At 29.8% G+C, this 19,544-nt stretch overlaps 2 long non-coding RNA genes across 2 annotated transcripts; both read right to left on the bottom strand.

Annotated features, from left to right (window-relative positions):
- Nucleotides 1-2,316: 2,316 nt before the first annotated feature.
- On the bottom strand, nt 2,317-10,053 carry LOC107439494 (uncharacterized). The gene is made up of 3 exons (XR_001583544.4): nt 9,288-10,053; nt 4,084-4,147; nt 2,317-2,601 (listed from the first exon to the last, which is right to left on the bottom strand). It is a non-coding gene; the product is annotated as an uncharacterized lncRNA (long non-coding RNA).
- A 4,393-nt stretch (nt 10,054-14,446) lies between these two features.
- On the bottom strand, nt 14,447-19,244 carry LOC107439496 (uncharacterized). Its single transcript, XR_001583546.3, has 3 exons — nt 19,072-19,244; nt 16,700-16,750; nt 14,447-14,591 (listed from the first exon to the last, which is right to left on the bottom strand). It is a non-coding gene; the product is annotated as an uncharacterized lncRNA (long non-coding RNA).
- Between the last annotated feature and the right edge of the window lie 300 nt (nt 19,245-19,544).

Raw genomic sequence — 19,544 nt, 5'->3', positions numbered from 1 at the left:
ACAATTTCTCCACATCGTGACTCTGTTGAGACGTGAATAAGTCTCATCTTTGACACATCGTGATCCAGCTGAAACGTGAATATGGCACACTTTCGTCCTTCGGTGATCCTGTTAAAACGTAAATATGACACAATCTCGTCACACTGTGACCATTTTGAGACGTAAATAGGTCACATCTACGTCTCATGGTGAGATAACGTCACGTATCGTCACATGTGAATTCAGTAATGAGTTTCCATGACTGTCGCAATAATTGTAACTTGTTAATATATATAGTTCAAAATGAAGATAAAACAAAGGAAAATTACAGACATAGGAAAAAGGAGTGGAGGGAAAGAAAAATAATAATAAAAAAAAATAACAAGCAACTGAGGGGAAAAAAAGGATGAAATTCTTTTAAAAAATCCGGAAAGTAAAACATTTAATCTTTTCATCAGCCCACACGATTATATCCGCAAAAAAGAGTGCTTTCTGATATTGTATCAATATACCCAAAGCAAAATATATTAATACAATAGTGTGAGGAGCACTCAAAAAATGTTTTGCAAAAATAACAACAAATAAAATAGTACACAATAAGTAAAAATAACACGTAAAAACAGAAAATAAAATAAAATAAAATGAAAAAACAGTATGAAACAAAATCTCTAAGGCCAGTAGCGAAATCAGATGTACTTACATGAACGGGAAATTTTTCAAGAATGATTTAAAAATATTTTCGCAACAAGATTGCCAGATTACAAAATATGAAAACAAAAGCGCAAATTGAGTGTAACTAGAGGAATTCAAAGTGCCGTTCTTACTGCATTGCTGAAGTGATTTGTTATGCTGCGCATTGATTTCTTGGTTACGGTGATTTGTCGGAAAAATTTCCCGTTCATGTCAGTACATCTGATTTCGCTATTCGCTATAGAGATTTTGTTTTATACTGTTTTTTCTCATTCTTTTATTTTATTTTCTGTTTTTACGCGTTATTTTTACTTATTGTGCTCTATTTTATTTTTTTAAATTTTTTTTTTTAAATCAGCTGTTTATTTTTTTTTTCATTATTATTCCCCCAATCTTATTTTTCATATGTCTATAATTTTCCTTTGTTTTATCTTCATTTTGAACTTATCTAATGAGTTCTGTTTACTTGCAGCTTATATATATATACATATATATATATATATACATATATATATACAAGATAGATAGATAGATAGATAGATAGATATTTACGAATTCTGCACCCGTTTCTGTGAATAAAAAGTAAGAAATTGAATACAAGGTATTTTTAAAGACATTCATTCAAAGTTATTCATTCATAGAAAGTATAGATATCCTCAAAATAAAGCTTTCATTATGTATTTTTGTGATTTTTCTTTTTTTTTTTACTTTCCCTTAAAGTTTTAAAGATTTTACCCTGTTTCTCTTTATATAGTTCGACATTCCCTTAAAAAAAAAGTATTTTTACGCCTCGAATGCAAAGTATAAGTGGTCATTAATTTTTAAGTGTGCCTTTGTAAATTTAAAAGTTTAACCAGGTAGCACTTTATGTAATTTAATATGTTTTTGCCATTTTTGTAGCATACAAAGAATAGGGCACCATTTTAAAGAATGGAGACTTTGGTTTTACTCTATATAACTTTATAATACTTTACTTTTAAATAACTTTACTTTGAATGATATGTGGTGCTTGCTTGTATTGCTCGTAACTCCTAGATCAGGGGTTTCCAATTTACATGAGGAAGGGGGTCTCAATTAAAAACACCAGGGGCGGCAACTTTGTAAAAATTTTATATAGGACTCTTTTATGTTTGAAGGAACATTAATTATTACTGTCAGATTTTTATCAAGTTGTACAAAGCAAAAGTATTGAATTACAAATTAAATTAAGAAGTAGATTTTTATCAGAAAATTTTTTTTTACTCCATTGGTATGTTAAATCTCCCAGAAACGAAGAAATTAGGGTTTTTTTAGCGAAAGAGAAGTATTTTAAACCCAAACAGATTTTTTACGAAAAATATCAGCAAAAAAATGACAACTAATATAATTTAGTTCGCGGACCAGATGTGGCCCGCGGGCCGCGAGCTGGTAATCACTGTCCTTGATCAATCAATAAGAACTTTATCAAAAGAAAATACATTCTCTGATTGTGAGATTACCCGATTCAATCATGGTAATTCAAGTAAGAAAAATGTGTCAGTTACCACCTTTCTTATAAAATCACAGATACTTATAGAAAATTAATTAATTCAACATTTTAACTAATTAGAAATATTTCAAAAATTTTTTGTTCAAAATATGTTTTTAACAATAAAACTCTGTGCCACATGAATCTGCAAGACTTCTTTACTGCAATTTTTTTGGATTTTCTTTCATTTATTAAGCTAGTCTTTTTTTCTATACATTTTCTTTAAAAAAAAAGACAATGCTTGAAGAAGAGAAAATAAAGAAGATGCTTCAAACATTTTTTTAATTGCACATTTATTGCTTTTCTATACACGTGAAATCAATGTTCTTGTAACAAAGCTGGATCATCATATATGAAGAATCATATACTCTCAGAAAAACCATGCTCAATTCGGATGAATAGAAATAGATACGTCCTTTCAATATCTGTGGAAAGAAATTGTTAGTTAATATTAATTGTTAGAAAAATGATTATTTTTAACGAAACATTCTCTTTTATCATTATTATTATTATTATATTTATTTTTTAAAGAGGAAAATTAAAAATTAACTATCTAGAACAGTCTTTCTTCAACCTCTTTGCTATTAATAGAAGCAAAGGGCCTATTTTATTCGATTTCAGGATCAACAGATTTTCAGGAAAGGTTTGTGTATCCTTCAAAAATTTACCTTCGTTTTTTCTCTCTGACCTCTTTGCCAAATCGATATCTTTGGTGTTTTCCTTTTCCATTTACCTTGGAGTACACTTTTACAAAAATAAGGTGTTTTTGATGTTGTTTCCAGGTTGACAGATGTAAAAAATATGCTTGAGATACAAAATTAGATTACATTTGGCATCCAAAAAAAAAACTCACCAATAAAACTTAACTTCAACCTCATTTACACCTCATGAAATCAACCTCACATGCAGTTCAGCAACACTTTTAGTTGAAACCTCCAATGTGCTTCTCTGCTTAAAGTGTAAAAAAAATTCCTCAAAAACAATCTAAGCCGGTTTTTTAAAGTCGATTTAAATCAACCTCAAAATAACCTTAAGCGAAAATAAAAAACCTTCATACACCTTGAGGCTTTGGAGGATGATTTTTAAGTTGGTTTTTGTAGTCAACAGCAAAAAAATCTCAAATCAATGTTAATCTTTCAAAGCAAACTGAAATAAACCTCAAAAACATCTTTCCTTTTTGTAAGGGTAATGCAAGGCCTGCCTCACCTTAAATATTTCAGGGTTTTCTCAGTACATGACCAATCTTCTCATTTTTAATTTCGTAAGTAACTAAATTTTGTTTGTTATTTTAAGTTGAAAATTGCATTTGTTCTTTATTTAATTTTTCTTCATCTGACCTAGAGCCCCTGATCTGACCCATCTTTTACTGACAACGCAACCTAATCATAAAAGAAAATATCAACTTCTTCAACTTTTGCGTTCCCTAAAAGTGTGTCTCTACTAAGTTTAGAAGTTATTTTCATATTATAATTTTCTTTGTATTTATATTTAAATCCATAATCTTAGCCTTAGCGATAAGGTTTTTATTCCCCTGCTTCATAAAGATGCACTGGCAGTCTAAGAAGACATAAGAAAATGGTCTTAACTACTGAAATTACTATATTATTCTTGTCCACTCCTATGAAAAAATTTATATGAATTCTATTATTTTTAGCTTTTTGGGTCCGTTCTCCCTATCGGACAATCAAACAAGTTTTGAAAATTTTATTTTACTTTCCTCAATAGTAATTCGGTATATTTTTATTATGTTCTTACCTCATATAAATATCAATTTGTTAACCCTTATGTATATGTTTTTGACTTAATTTTTTAAGGAATTCTAAAATAAATATATTATTAGGGTAGTGATTAAGGAATTCCCTTAGAACAGATTCTTTAAAAACAGAAAGTTAATTAGCAATTCTTACATTTAGCCCCACCTCTCATCGTTCTCCACATGATGATCCTCTTCTCTGGAAGGACGTGCAAATGCTAAAATAATAATAATAACAGATATTTAAACGGACAAAAAATTAATGCTTCAAAAGTATTGAAATGAGAGCATAATTTGCTAAAACTAAAATTTATTTTATCATGCCTATGTTAATTTACAAGCACATGAATTTCACTTAAATTTTAGATATTATTTAACGCAAATTGCGGTTCAAATCAGAAATTAATAACTTAGTTATAAGGACCCGCTGTGGCTTAGAACGTTTGCGATGACCCAGGCTCGAATCCCATTTGTGGCTGTTTGATAGTAATTCTGCGGCCATCACGCATGGACCACAATGTTGGCATAAAATATCCTCAGTAGTTAAGGGATCATGTGTTAGAAATTCCCTAGTCGTCGGGTTAACTGTGGGAGGTTATCGGGGTTTTCCTTTCCTTGTACCGCAAATGCGAGTTAGTACCATCGAAAATTCCTTCTCAAAGTCAAATTACTTGATACAGGAGTTCTCTTGTCTTCTGGATTGGGTTTAGTATTACAAGGCTACGGAATTAAGCATTGTTAGCCGTAAACTCAAACAACGACAGTTATAAAATGAACGAAATTTCAAAGTAACAGATTTTTAATATCTGTGTAACACAGGTTAGAGCGGATTAGTTCCATCAAAAAATCTTCCACGAAGCCAAGTTAGTCGTAATGCGTGATCTAGAAGCTTCAATGTCGTCTGGGATGGCTTCAATACGAACTTTAATCGAAATAGGTCGAATAGTTCTTAAGAAATTGAATTTTGAAAAAGTTATATTTTAATCGTCTGCACTATAATACCTAGATTACAGCTGTAACTGAAATCGTTAAAAAGTGAGAGAGTTGTTTCAGACCCTATCAAAAGCCCTGTATATATAAGAGCGAAATTGGTGTAAACAATATCTGATGTCCTCTAAAATAGACGTCATCAATTGAAATTTGTAAAGATGATGACATAAAATTCAATCATATCGAAAGTAAAAAGTTGAGAAATACATTAAAATTACATAATTTTTTTTTTAAAAAAAAAGCGATAGAACTCTGGAAGAAAACTTTAAAAACATACAGCTAGTTGTAAATAAAAAATAAAATTGGAAAAATTACAAACCGTCTGAAAATACAGAAAGGCACCTAAAGCCATATTTTAAGACCATACTTTCTAGGTAGCATTAGGCAGCTTTTCATGATTTTAAAGTCATAAGCCACTACGAAAAGCGAAGCTCTTCTAGCTGCAGCAGAAAGCAGTGAAAGCCTTCAGCAACGACCTGATATCGGCCAGGGAGACAAGGTGGTTAGGACACCATAATTTTGAGACTAACAGCATGATAGTTGGAATGTTGTCAATAATGTGCATAGACCGTTGATAATTCCCAGACAAACTGATACCAATAAATCTGAAGCTGCATGAGCTTCAAGCCGTCATCGGGGACAGACCCCAGTTTTTAACTATGACAATTCTGCGCCTCTGTTCATTTATTATTACTGAGCATAATTTACGGAAACAAATACAGTCGGACTTCCATTTAACGAACTTCCATTTTGTAAATTTCTCTATTTTGTGAATTTTTCCGAAGAACCAAGAACATTTTTAAAGCAGATAGCGATGTGAATTTTCTATTTAACGAAATTTTCTTTGATATTCACTATCTCTGTTTCCCAAAATATTTCAGAACATTTCAAACCTGTTAACGAATTTGATGGGGGAAATGACCTTGAATTGATTTTCAAAACCACTTTTAGAGAAAGCAGTAAAATCCCCTTCCCTTTTTGTTTGCATTTCAAACAAAAAAAACTAAGACAAAACTAACGAATTTTATCAGAAACTTTCAAACTTAAGAACTCAAACGGTAATGTATGTTTAAAATTACTTTGTAGTTATAATTTTATGCAGCAAATAAATGCAGCCATAATTTCATACATAAATTTACCTTTTTCCGTTGAAAATGTATGTAGTAAGATAGTGTAATACTGGATAATATTTCGCTCTAATCTTGTTTTCCATGCAGATTTCTATAATGGCTAAGATTTATAAAATAAATAGTAGATACTAGTTTACAAGATAAAGGCGTATCAATTGGTATTTTAACTGGGTCTAGTGTTTATGCATTTAAAACCTGTTTTGTGTTGTGGAGGTATTTCAAAAAGTGATTTTATATTTTACTAATTTTCCATATATCGAACTTATTATCGGTATTTAGCAGTTTCGTTAAATAGAGGTCCAACTGTACTTGATCTTGTTTAATGTGGATTAGAGAAGTTCAAATCTAAAATTATTTTTTCTTCTAAAATGACAGTTTTTATCTGAAAAATGACATTATTAGTTTATTTTTGCCAAAATGCACAACTTCATAAACGCTGTCTATAACACAAAGGTCGCTTAAATGTTGCGAGAAATTTCTAGGGGAGTAAGGACGCACCACAAAGTTTAAAACTGCATAGGAAAACATGCATGGAAATGTCGTCGCATGCAGCAAAAGGCACTTTCCTATTATTACCTGTTCAGAAGCACACAAAGAAATAGTTCAAAATAGAGAAGCGGCCCAAGCAGCATACGACGACTTTTCCCAGCCTGGGTTCCTATTCAATTTTAATCCTGGTGATGTACATTCTCCTCCATAGTAGTTGGTCGCAACAATTATGTGACCCTCTGATATATATAAACATTTCGTCTAAATTTACACAGTTAATTTACACATTAAAATTTCGACAATTAGACAAAAAATGTTTCTTTAAAAAAAACTGTAACTTGGGAGGAAAAAATGCTTGCAGATTCGAAATCAGAGATACAAAATTAACTAAGCTCTGTTGAAACAATCTCATGCAACAGTAAAAAAAGTATTATCTTCTTACTTGTTTTTGTTAAGCTTTTTTAAAAAAATTCGCATTCTGCATTTTTATTGCTTGATTATAAAGCTCTTATATTAAACGTTGCCATATCATAAACAACAGAAAATTACGTCACAACTCAAAAGCATCATTTAACGGCCCTCCAACAATAAAGTTCGCATACATTACACTTAGTGTCTTCATTAAGAAGAAATTGACGAACTTAATATTCGCTTCAATAGATTAAAACTCAATTTTAAACATTTTAGAATTTTCACATTATTTTTGCTAAAATGTGATGGGAAATTACTTCTGACTTCACTTCAAAATTATTTAAGTAAGCATTTTCGGTCTACTTTTCCTCTTAATTTAGATTCTTGCAAAAACAATGCTCAGTGTAAATGGCTGCTTTACTTTATAAGCTTTAAAGTTTTGAAAAACGGTTTTAGAATTAACGTAATTAGAGATAACTCTAAGAAAAGTAAAAAAATAAAAAATCCACAAGTTTAAGTGTGTTAAACTCAAAAAAAAGATATAAATTTGAACAATATATATTATCTTACGATATAAATATGGCTTACGAACGGCGTAATCGTTTTAAAAAAATTGTAAATCTCTTTTGAAAATCTCCAATTTGGAGAGCTTATGCACCAAGATGAAAATGCTTAAAATTTATTAAGTTTGAATAACTTTTAGAATAACAGGTGTTATGCTAAACACTACAAAAATTTAATAGTTCTCAATTTTTGAAATTTTAATTTGACCAGACTATGCAACGTTGGAGGTACGTTTGAAATAAGCAGAAATTTGTTTAATAGTCATGAAAAACGAATAAAAATTCACGAGATATAAAAACAAAATATTATTTGCTAAAAAGCATCATTTCATATGACGGCAGAGGGTTTCAAAAAATAAAAATAAAAAACTTAATACTTCTTTTCCCTTAATAGTAATTTTTAATACTAGTTAAGTTCGTCGTCCTTTCGCTGACTCTTTTCAAACCCCGAAGATTGCTATGCAATTTTATATAGTTTGTTTTACAAACCATGCTGACTTCGCTCTTTATTAAGTTAAACCCATTTGAAATGTGCTCTAGATTAAAATCTTAAATCAATTATTAAATATTTTAAACTATTTCTTCCTTTAAAAAAATAATAATTTTAGTCAATGATGAGTTATTGAAATAAGGCACATTTCAAATTGAAAAAAGTAAAGTGAATACAGAAGAAAAACAATAATTGGGCTTTTAAGAAACAATTACTAAAGATTCACATCTTTGTTAAAAACGCAATTATAGTTAAAAATAATGCAGAGCACTTTGTTGCTATGAAGTATTTGCATTTAACTTTTCAATTCTTCCCAACTTATAGTTCAGTTTATTTCAACTTTTCATTGTCGAGAGGAGAAAAAGATTTTGATTCAGAAGTTTCCTCATGCTTTAATGCTCATGACAGTTCACACGCTTGATATTTTAATTCTTTGCTTCTAACGCGAAAAAAATTACATCTTTCTTTGTCGCTAAATAAGAGAAATATATATTATATTGATTTCATTCTGAAAAGCTAGAACAGAATTATTTAATTTCAAAATTATAATAATTTTTTTAATGTTTTTTTTCAAAACTCTATCATAACTCAGCATTTTAAGATTATTTTTTTAAAAAACAATAAAACAATTCAACATAATAGTTCATTTTCTGAATTCGAACATAAATAAGAAATCTTTTTTTTTTCAAATTATTGCGTTTAAATTTGCATTCTTTATAATTTATAACACCTCAATTAAAGCAAAATAGACAAAACTATTTATATATAATATTTTTGCTGACAAAAAAAATTATTAAAAAAATTAGGTATGTTTGCGAATGACATTTCGATTGCCTTCATCTTAGGATAAATTAACATTTTGAGTTTTTACACTTTCAAAATCCATTTATGATTATAAAATCTATGTTTTTTTATAAATTCAAGTTTTCGTTTATATTGGAGTAACATAGTTAGTGTGCAGTAAGCTATTTTATTACGAATTGAAATTACACGAGAGAAGGAGCAATTATGATAAATATAAATTTTAAATCTTTCTAAAAATTAAGCTTTTTAATAAAGTAGTATAAAATTAAGCATTAAGATATTTTATTACTGTTTAAAATTACACAAGAGAATGAGCAATTATGTTAAATTTAAATTCGAAATATTTCTAAAAATTAAGTTATTTAATAAGGTAGCTTAAAATTAAGCATTAAGCTATTTTATTACTTATTAAAATTAAACAAGAGAATGAGAAATTATATTAAATTTAAATCCAAAATATTCTAAAAATTAATCTACTTACCCATTGAAATTAAAAGAAAAAGTGCAAGCACTGCGTGCGTTACATAAGATAAAATGTCAGATATCATTTAGAATAAATTGGTTATAAGCTCTTTTCAAAATTTGAAAAAGTATTCGAGCTTCTAATTAGAATTTCAGACGGTGATCTCTTTTATATGTCTACATTTACATCAAAATGAAATACCTTTACATATGTACAATTCTCTCTATAAATCATTATACCATGTATTTTATTTTCATGACGTTTATAAGACTGATTACAAAACTATTTTGTTTACTTTTCTGGAATTTTGACTTCATCAAAGTTGAAATATTGACTTATCACACCAATAAATCTCTAAGTCATGTGCTATAAATGTAAATTGGAATAGTACATGCGTGTTCATTAAATTTGTGAAAGATACATTTTTACTTTGTAAAATACATCGAAAATTTATCCCCGGAAGGAAATGACATTTTTAAAGTCTTATAAACGTATTATAGTCACATAATCACATAAATTTATATCACGTTGAATTTTAATCTTGCAATGTGATATATGTACGAAATGTTTCGTTACTTAAGTATTTTATTATTATTTCATATTTAATGATTATATTCAATTTGTTCAAAACGTATACAGACAGAAATAAAAAAATAAAAAAAGTAAGAAACTGAATGATATTTGAACAAATTAGGGGATAAAAGGGTAGTTTTTTAGCAATTTCCATTTATGACTACCCAACATATTTTCTAATTCTTACTAATCAATATTAACTATTATCTGAGACTCGTCAAAAATAATTTTACATTTTCTTAAGTTTTTTTTCTTTATATAAAATGTTTATTTATAATATAAAATTTTCTTTGGAGAATATCCACGTAACTAAAAAAAATCATAATACTCTAAATTAACACATCGGCTGATAAGTTTCCGGTCTGACATACAGATGGGGCCCTAAATGCAGAATTAGTATTTTGTTTAGCAAGTCCTAACCTTCAAATAAAAGGTGTCAAAATTTTATAACGATCTGTAGATTGATTTTGAATTTACAGTGATTTATATCGAACACCAATTTATATTATTGAAGCAATGGATAAAAAAGAATTTCGTGTTCTTATTAAACATTGTTATTTAATGGGAAAAAGCACGGTAGAAACTAAAGCTTGGCTCGATAAGTGTTATCCGGGTTCTTCAGCAGGAAAAATCGACCATTATTGACTGGTCTGCTGATTTTAAATGTGGTAGTACAAATGTTGAAGATGCGCCATGCTCTGGACGCCCTAAAGATGATGTTAATCCGGAAAACATAATAAAAGTCCACAAAATTGTTATGGAAAACCGCAAAGTGAAGTTGCATGACATAGCTGATACTCTAAATATATCAAAAGAGCGTGTAGGCTTTATTTTGCACGAACATTTGCTTATGAGAAAGCTGTTTTCGANGTGGTCGTACAAATGTTGAAGATGCGCCACGCTCTGGACGCCTTAAAGATGATGTTAATCCTGGAAACATAATAAAAGTCCACAAAATTGTTATGGAAAACCGCAAAGTGAAGTTGCATGACTTAGCTGATACTCTAAATATATCAAAAGAGCGTGTAGGCTTTATTTTGCACGAACATTTGCTTACGAGAAAGCTGTTTTCGAAGTGGGTGCCGCGTATGCTTAACAGTTGACCAAAAACAACAACGAATTGATGATTCCGAGAGCTGTTTGACGTTGTGTCAGACACCCCCTATTCTCCCGCACCCACCCTATTCACCAGATTTGGCTCCTAGTGACTTCTACTTGTTTGCAGACTTGAGAAAAATGTTCACGGATAAGAGATTCAGCACGAATGAGGAAGTGATTGTCGAAATAAAGGCCTATTTTGAGGCCAAAGATAAAAATCACTGTAACTTTAAAACCAATCTACAGATCATTATAAAATTTTGACACCTTTTATTTGAAGGTTAGGACTTGCTAAACAAAATACTAATTCTGCATTTAGAGCGCCATCTCTATGTCAGACTGGAAACTTATCAGCCGATGTGTTATAAAATATATCCTAATTAAAGTTATATATAAACTCACCGTAATCATTTATTATCTTTTATAAATCAATCAATTTAAGATAATATATTTTTCTTTTAATCTAAATTACTTATCAGCATTAGTTGCTTGTCACAAAACTTTCCTTCGTGAACTACACATAAATATCGACTATTAAGGAAAAAATCAAAGATGATTGAGAAACTATCATGGAGTTTGGTAAGCTGAGTCAAGTTTGTCTATTAAAAAAAATAAACAATGGGCATAGTTTAATTTAAAGTAATTAAAAAATTTAAATACATTTAACTGCACTATTACTTAAAAATATCGAATGTATATTTATATTAAAAATATTTTTAAAATTTGTTTAAAACTTTTTAGGAAATACTCCCCTAGAAATTGGTTTTCTGATCTAGATCTATACTGGCTCTACATTATTAGAAAATTTTGAAATCTGTTGAACAATAATACTATACAAGTTTACGGACACTTTAATATAGTGCTATGAAAAAAACATAGCACCGTACTTCTTTCTTGATACTATAGTGCATCGTGAACAGATACGTGGTTTCATTTGACTCTTTATTGAAGTTGCAGCAAATTTGAAATGCATTATGGTTTGTGATACACAATTATTCAAGTTCAACAATGAACCAATTTTTTGAGAGTTCAAGACACAAAGAAACTCTAGCGATATTTCCATCTATTCTTTTTAGGCTTAGTCTATAACACCCTTTTATTTAGTTTCCTATGCTGAGTTGCACTTTATAGACGCTACTGGTTCTCGTGTCATTTGACTCTAGATCAAACTTTATAAAAACGCAGAATGACCTTTGAGAGCAATTTGTTGAGTCCGCGAAAAAAAGAAGAAAAAACGGAATGTCTTGAACGACTTTCGATCTAATGATCTGATTTTCACACACGAGGAATCAAACTTAATGGTTTAGTGGAGAGACCTGTGATGGTAATTAATTAAAACAGATAATATCTTAAGTACATGAATATTTAAATAGTTCAGGTAAGTTTAAGTATAAGTTTATATAAATTTAAGCATATAGTATAGTAGGCATATAAGTATTAAGTATTTAAGTAGCGAAATCAAGGGAAAAGCATATTTTCTCTGAATAAGTATACTTTTTTTTGGCGGATTTGGACTGCTTTCTTTTTGATTTGAACGGATTTAGGAGGGGGGGGAAAGCCACAATCTCGGAAATATGGTCCCAATTATATGGTTATTAGGAGAGCGGTCGAAATCTTGGATACCATGAAGTTAATTTTACTTTTTGCGTATTTCCCAATGTCTCGAGAATTTTTTTAAGCAAATCGAAAATGGAAATAGCACAATTATAAAATCTACTTTTCGGAAAATAATTACATGCAAAATATAACTTTTGGTAAGTACTGAATAATAGTTGGAAAAACTTTTTTAACTGTGTGGTATACAAGTTCACTCATCATTTTAACGAATGTAATTTTATTCGTTATAAAATTTGAATAGAATTTCATGGAATAAAATTCGTAGATTTAATGAAATAAAAATCGTTATTAGAATGTAATTTTATGAAATAAAATTCGAATTTTAGATATACGACGGTTTTTTAAAAATTCTTGAGATTTGGTGAATAGCACAAAAAGTAAGATTTACATTAAAAGCTTTAAACTCTGGACAGCTATGCTGATCAAACTACTGCGACCATATTTCTCAAACTGTGGCTCCCCGGGTATTTTGAGGTAAAGAAATCGAAATCCATAAGAACAGGTATGTTTATTTAAAGAAAGTTCTTCTTTGTGTCTGATTTTGTGACTTAAAACAGCGCTTGCACTGATTAATTAGCACATTTGAGGTTACCTCTGTGAGCCAGAACCATTACATTTGAGTCATAGCTGGTTTAATCCGATTATGATCAAAAATTGCTCAGTTGTTCCTTTATATATATATATATATATATATTTAAAATTTAAGTTTTAGTTTTACTTTACAGTAGAGAGAGCANATTGCGCATACATATAAATTGACCTACTTATGTGGTTAATTCCCAGTTGTGACACAGTTTGGAAGGTGAAACAAATAGTTCTTGCCACGCAGGCTTTTTTTAACACTATTTTCGTTCGCTTTTACGTTTGTGTCAGATTATTTTATCGCAACATTTTTATTGCTACAATTAGTTTTTTATTTTATTTTATGACTGTCATTGAACAGTCGACCCAATTTTAGGGTTTACGACTACTAATATTCACCTCCGTAGCCTTGTAAATTTGAACCCTATTCAGAAGACAAGGAACTAATGGATCAAGTATTGGGAGAAATTCGTCTTCGTCGAGGACTTTTTAATTGAACTAACCAGAATTTGAGTAACACTGGGAGAAAAACCATGAAAACCTCCCACGGTTAGCCTGACGGTAAGGATATCCATTATCCGTCTACCACTGAGGATAGTTTTACGTCAGCACTGTGGTCGATGCAGGCCGTATCCACTGCCATCGGTAAGATACGAACCCGGTTCACATCACTGGAAGGCGAACGCTCTATCTCTTGAGACACCACAGCTCTTGTTATAATTAGTATGTGTAACGGATGCTAATGTCTCTGTTTTAATCCTTTGACCTTGAAGCAATATCATCGGTCAAAATTATCAAGAAAAAAAAGTAAAAAAATTATCAAGTAAAGTTATCAAAAATCATCGGTGTGGCCTATGGTCACATATGCGTCCCGTTACGGGCCATATGGGCGAAAATGCATGCCATTTGAAAACTTAGCCATTGGTAAATAAATAACATATATTAAAAATACAAATTGTTTTACTCGATTTTAGAGTAGATAAAATTGTAATAGTCTTTGAATTGTGTGCTATTTTATATCTTAATGCACTGCGACAAAATCAATATTGTTCGAAAAAGTATTCTGTTATCGGCGATTGCTACAATTTAAAACAATTCAGTCGAAATCAGTCGATTTGTTAACGATATAACTGCTTTTCATCGCAAAGTCAATTTTTTTTTACCGAAGTTCTAAAAATTTATAATTATGGTTATTGAGCTGAAGAATTTTAATCACTTTCAAATCTGGGAACTTAAAAAAAAAATTACGTATTTAGAGACTAATTTTATAGGGGTGTATTGGATGAGAAAGAAGGAAATAATTGTGGAAATTTTAAATTATCGCTTTTATTTTCTTTTAATCCATTTCCATTTCATAATCCATTTAATCCATTTCATAACAAAAGCTCATAATCAATCATCCTTGTTTGATTTGACTTAGAATTGGTAGTGAAAGCAATCCAAAACTGACTCCTGTAAAAAGAATATTTTTATTACTCTATATTATTCAAATTTGATGTGTTTTTATCTCAAACTTCAGATATCTTTGAAATTGCTTCCCTAGCTTTAAAATAACTCCCGTGCTATAAAATTGAAATCTCAAGAATGCTAATAAAATTGATGTTGAAAATTTTAATGAATTAAAATCTTTTACATGTTTTTATACTAAAGTTAGCACATTTAGATTTTCTTACAAACAGGTGTCCCAAAAAGGACTGATGAATTTTGAAAATTAATAAAAAGAAAGAACGGAACTTGATAAAATCGAATGATTTGCGACGTAATACTAGGGAAACTAAGAAATTTCAGTCCATCAAATTTCACATTTAGTTAAACTTCTAGTCAATAAATGACGCCGTAGAACAGTGTTTGCCAAAGTGTGGTACTCGTACCCCCAGGGGTACGGGAACAGTTTAGCGGGAGTACGCTTTCTTATACGAAATAACTTACAACAAAAGAAAATTTCACAAAATTTTATTAAAAAACGAAGCTAGCCATAAAATTTTACGATTACGTGTTTTTTCTATTGGCTATTTTTTGCCGAACTGACAGTTAATAATTATCGGTGTCAACAGTCAGTTTTAATTTTTAACTTTTGTGCAATTTTTTATAGTAAAAAACACATTCATTTTTCTATTAGTGGTACACAGCGTTACGAAAAATTTGGAAAGGGTACACAAAAGTAATAAGTTAGGGAAACACTGCCCATAGAATAGCAATAACTACAAAGGGTATGAATATGGTGTACTAAATTTTTATCTCATTTTTCAGGTTATTTTTAAATGATTATTTTATCTCTGTAAACAAACTTCTATTGCTTAGATATGTAATTATTCCTATTCTGATGCACCACCTATTGGCAGAAAATTAAAATAAATATGCAGATTGATGGTATGAAATTTCTAGTTTACCAAGCATTCTGCCGCAAACCATACATTTTTATCACTTTTTTATTGATTTTTAAAATTCATCACTCATCTATGAAATACCTGGTATTTATGTTACCAAAAAAGTGTAAAAATCTGAGAATCCTACAAAATGCATAAGAAATGTTTATAGAAAGCCCAATGATTTCATTCTTTAAAAGTTGGATACTCGAAATTCTCAAAATTTTTTTCGTTTCGGTAGATACTGTTTTCCTGGGAATGACTCTTAATGATACTTAACGATATAGTTTTCCAAGTAAATATTTCGTTAAATGTAGGAAACTGCTATTTTCACTTGTTTCAGGAAACGAACCAATACAATAAGTTTGATAGTTCAAAGTTGATAAGTTCAAAGGCAATAAGTCTGATAGTACTACATATTAGTTAATTCAATTGATTAGAAAATATAAAATTAAATAATAGAACGCATGAATAATTAGTGCTCAGTTCGCAGGGAAGAATTTATGAAATAAACTAAAGAAATCTAACTTCCAAGTGTGCACACTGATCCCTGTACAATCCGGTCATCAGAAGAAAACATTTTTGGAATCAGCTAAAAAAATACTGGAGAACACCCTGAGAACTTATTTCAGCATCTATTTGAAGAGTTCACACTTCGTGTGTTTTTTTGACGAAATAATAGTCAAAAATTAAAATCTAGGGCATAAACTTTGTTGAATCGTCAAAAATGAGAGTTTTATTTTTAAGAATACGGGAAAAGTAAGAAATATCCGTAATTTTTTTCGCATACAAATTAAACTTTCAGTTCCTTTTCAAAAACACTTTCCATTCACTAAAACACTTCACATTATACATTGCATTCTTTTAAACATTAAGAGGACTAATTTTTCGTAAATTTTTAACAATGCTAACAAAATTTAAAAATATTCAATCCATGGATATTATTTCAACATTTATCTGCCTACCTAGGAGATTTTAAAAAAGGGAATTGTTTACATATAATTAACTGATATAAGCTAACAGAAAGAATTTAAATCAATTGATAATATGATATAACAGGACTAATTCATATTTCATATTTTCACAATGCTTTCAAATTTTATTTTTAATATTTTTGATGAATTAAATGAATATATTCTAGAGTTTGTAGCGGTGCTTGACATATTTTATCGTAATATAAAGCATTGTTCTTACTTTTGTTGCCCTGGCTTCCACCGCTTCCTGCACAAACTACGCAGGGCAATGCTGTAAAAGAAAATGGCATTATAGCAATACTTAAAAAAGAAATATATATTGCTTATCCCCTAGAAATAAACAAAATAGAGTAATAATTATTTATTAAGATTGTTTTGTAAAATTTTAAAATAGAACGCAGAGAGGTGCAACTTAAAAAATGTGTCATTTAATGAAAACTGTTAATTAATAGAAATAAACGTTCTTCCAAAGTAATTACAGTTTCTAAGACTGATCAATTTAGATAACAAATAAGTTTTAAAGATTTCTTAGTACGTATTCTACAATGTGTGCTAAAAAATATATCATTTTTGAAATCATCCGTTTTTTGCAATCTTTATCCAAGTACATAATTTTAAAATTTATTTTTGATAATTTTTCATTATATACTACCTTTCTAAATCATGTTTTCTAGAAGCATTTGAAAGTTGAAAAAAAAAGTAAAAGTATGCAAACTTTATAAATATAATAGATATTTTTTACAATCATTACGTTTTTATTAACTCCTTTTTTAAGTTTGCTACAGAAATTTATGCCTCATTCTGACTAGCTAGAGCTCCTAAATCTCTTCTGGTGCTCCGCACCTGAAGACAAAGAAAATTTTAAGCGTTTCCTGACCGTTGCATCCAAATTTCATCGCCTAATAAAATCCAAATTTTTCAATTCAATCCAAATTTTTGGCTCGCTCTAGCTCACCGGAAATCTCAAATTTAAACTAATAAAATTGCAAATAAGTAATGTTTCTAAAATGGAGAACAGAAAATCTCAAACTCCTTCTGATACCTCGATGGCTCAGGGGATAGAGCGTTCGCCTTCCAATGAGGAGAACCGAGTTCGAATACCAGCAGTGACTGGTCGATACGAATTTCGCATCCGGCTTACACCGACCGCAGTGCTGACGTGAAATATCCACAGTGGTAGACAGATCATGGGTTAGAATCCCTTCTCTATTGGACAACCCGTGGGGGGTCTTCGTAGTTTTCCTGTCCATGAAGTGCAAATACGGGATAGATCCATCAAAAAGTTCTCCACGAAGGTAAATTTCTTCCAATACTCGACCCAAGAGTTCTCTCGTCTTCTGGATAGGGTTCAAAATTGCGAGTTGAGCACTAGTAGCCGTGAACCCAAAAAATTAGATCGGCTGTTCAACGGCGGTTATAAAAACATATAAAATATAAAACTCCTTCTGGTATAAGCAAGCTATCATATACGAAGTAAAACAGCAGAAAATTATGAAATAAGAAATTCAAAAACACTGACTAAAACGGAAAGTCTTACTGTTGACTAAAAATTTCAGACTTAAGGCGCTAAACGAAAAACGCATAGCTTTGCAATAATATTCTGATCAAACCAAAACTTCCTAGATATTTTTTTTTCCAATTTTTTTTTCAATTTTCAATACACAAAAGAACTTTAAACGTAATGCTCCCAAAGTCTGAACACGATATTTTTCATTTTGTATAATTAATGCTATTAAATCTGTTTACTTCTAAAATTAAAGTTCAAATCTGTGTTATAATCTGTTCTCAAAGTGTGTATAATCTGGTCTCAAAGGAGTTTCAATGTGTTTTCTTTTTATTGAATGATAACACCAAAAGAGATATTGGTTTAAATATTTTTTTTCAAACGTCACCAAAATCAAATGACAAAATTTTAGTCGCTTTATTGGAATGAACGGTTTTGTGCGACGTTCTAATGAACATTCAAATAACATTGTTTCTTTGGAATAGCAAACGAGACTTTACACATCGGCCTTTATAATGAAAGGATTGCTGCAATGGCAGACAATATTGTAGACCGTATTTACAAATAGTGAACGTTAATTTTTTTTTCATTATGTAAGCATCAGTATTATTAGTATGAAATATGTTTACATCTAAATTTAAAGTACGTGTATAATCTGTGATATATTTTATATTAAAATTTCTTTGAAAGTATGTTTCTTCGAATTGTAAGCATCATTAAAACAATTGATGTAAAATAAATTATAGCCACAAAAGTCTTTTTATATAAATTATTATTTGAATAAAAAATTACATTTTTTCGTAAGATAAATAAATAAAAAATAAGCAAGTGATTATTTGCAATTTTAGACTCATTCCTTATTTTCAGTTTCAAACTTTTCTTTTGAATAAATTAAAATTCTCAGAAATCTCTAAAAGTAATACAATAATAATAATAATATGTAAATTGTGGAAAATATGAGAAAAACTGACTTTCCCCGAAATTTTTCCCTGTCTTAACATTCAGCTATTAAAGCTTCAAAAACACATTAGAACATGTTATGTTCGATAGTTCATAAATAGACAATTATTTTCACAAAATTAACTTACCAGCACAAGCGAGAGCACAAAGAACCAACATAACGTATACTAAGTGAGAAATAATGCTGGACATCTTTTCGATTGACTTTGTTAAGCTGGATTCAACTGAATCTATAGATTGAATCTTAGAGAGCTTTTAATCAAACTTTCAAGCATTCAATTATATATACCTAAGAATATACACAATGGGGCACATTAAAAAGCTCGTGTACTTTTAATGATCGTTAAGACGAAGGATTACAAAAGATTTTCCATTGTTTCTCAATAACGGCGGCTTCATAGACATAATTATCATGAAAAGTTACCTAAGAAATATGCATTAAATACATTCAAGACTGTTTAATGGTTTTGTTTATCACATTTACATGGGAATATAATCGTAAAAATTACGTGGTGTAGCGTCACAAAAATAATGAATGATTTTTAATTAATGTTCACACAAATTTTATATATAAGTATATCGTGATTGTTTCCCGCAGTAA

Source organism: Parasteatoda tepidariorum, chromosome 2, assembly GCF_043381705.1.
Source record: "Parasteatoda tepidariorum isolate YZ-2023 chromosome 2, CAS_Ptep_4.0, whole genome shotgun sequence".
In the NCBI taxonomy this organism is placed as follows: domain Eukaryota; kingdom Metazoa; phylum Arthropoda; class Arachnida; order Araneae; family Theridiidae; genus Parasteatoda; species Parasteatoda tepidariorum.
This window is presented reverse-complemented; position numbering and strand designations above follow the sequence as displayed.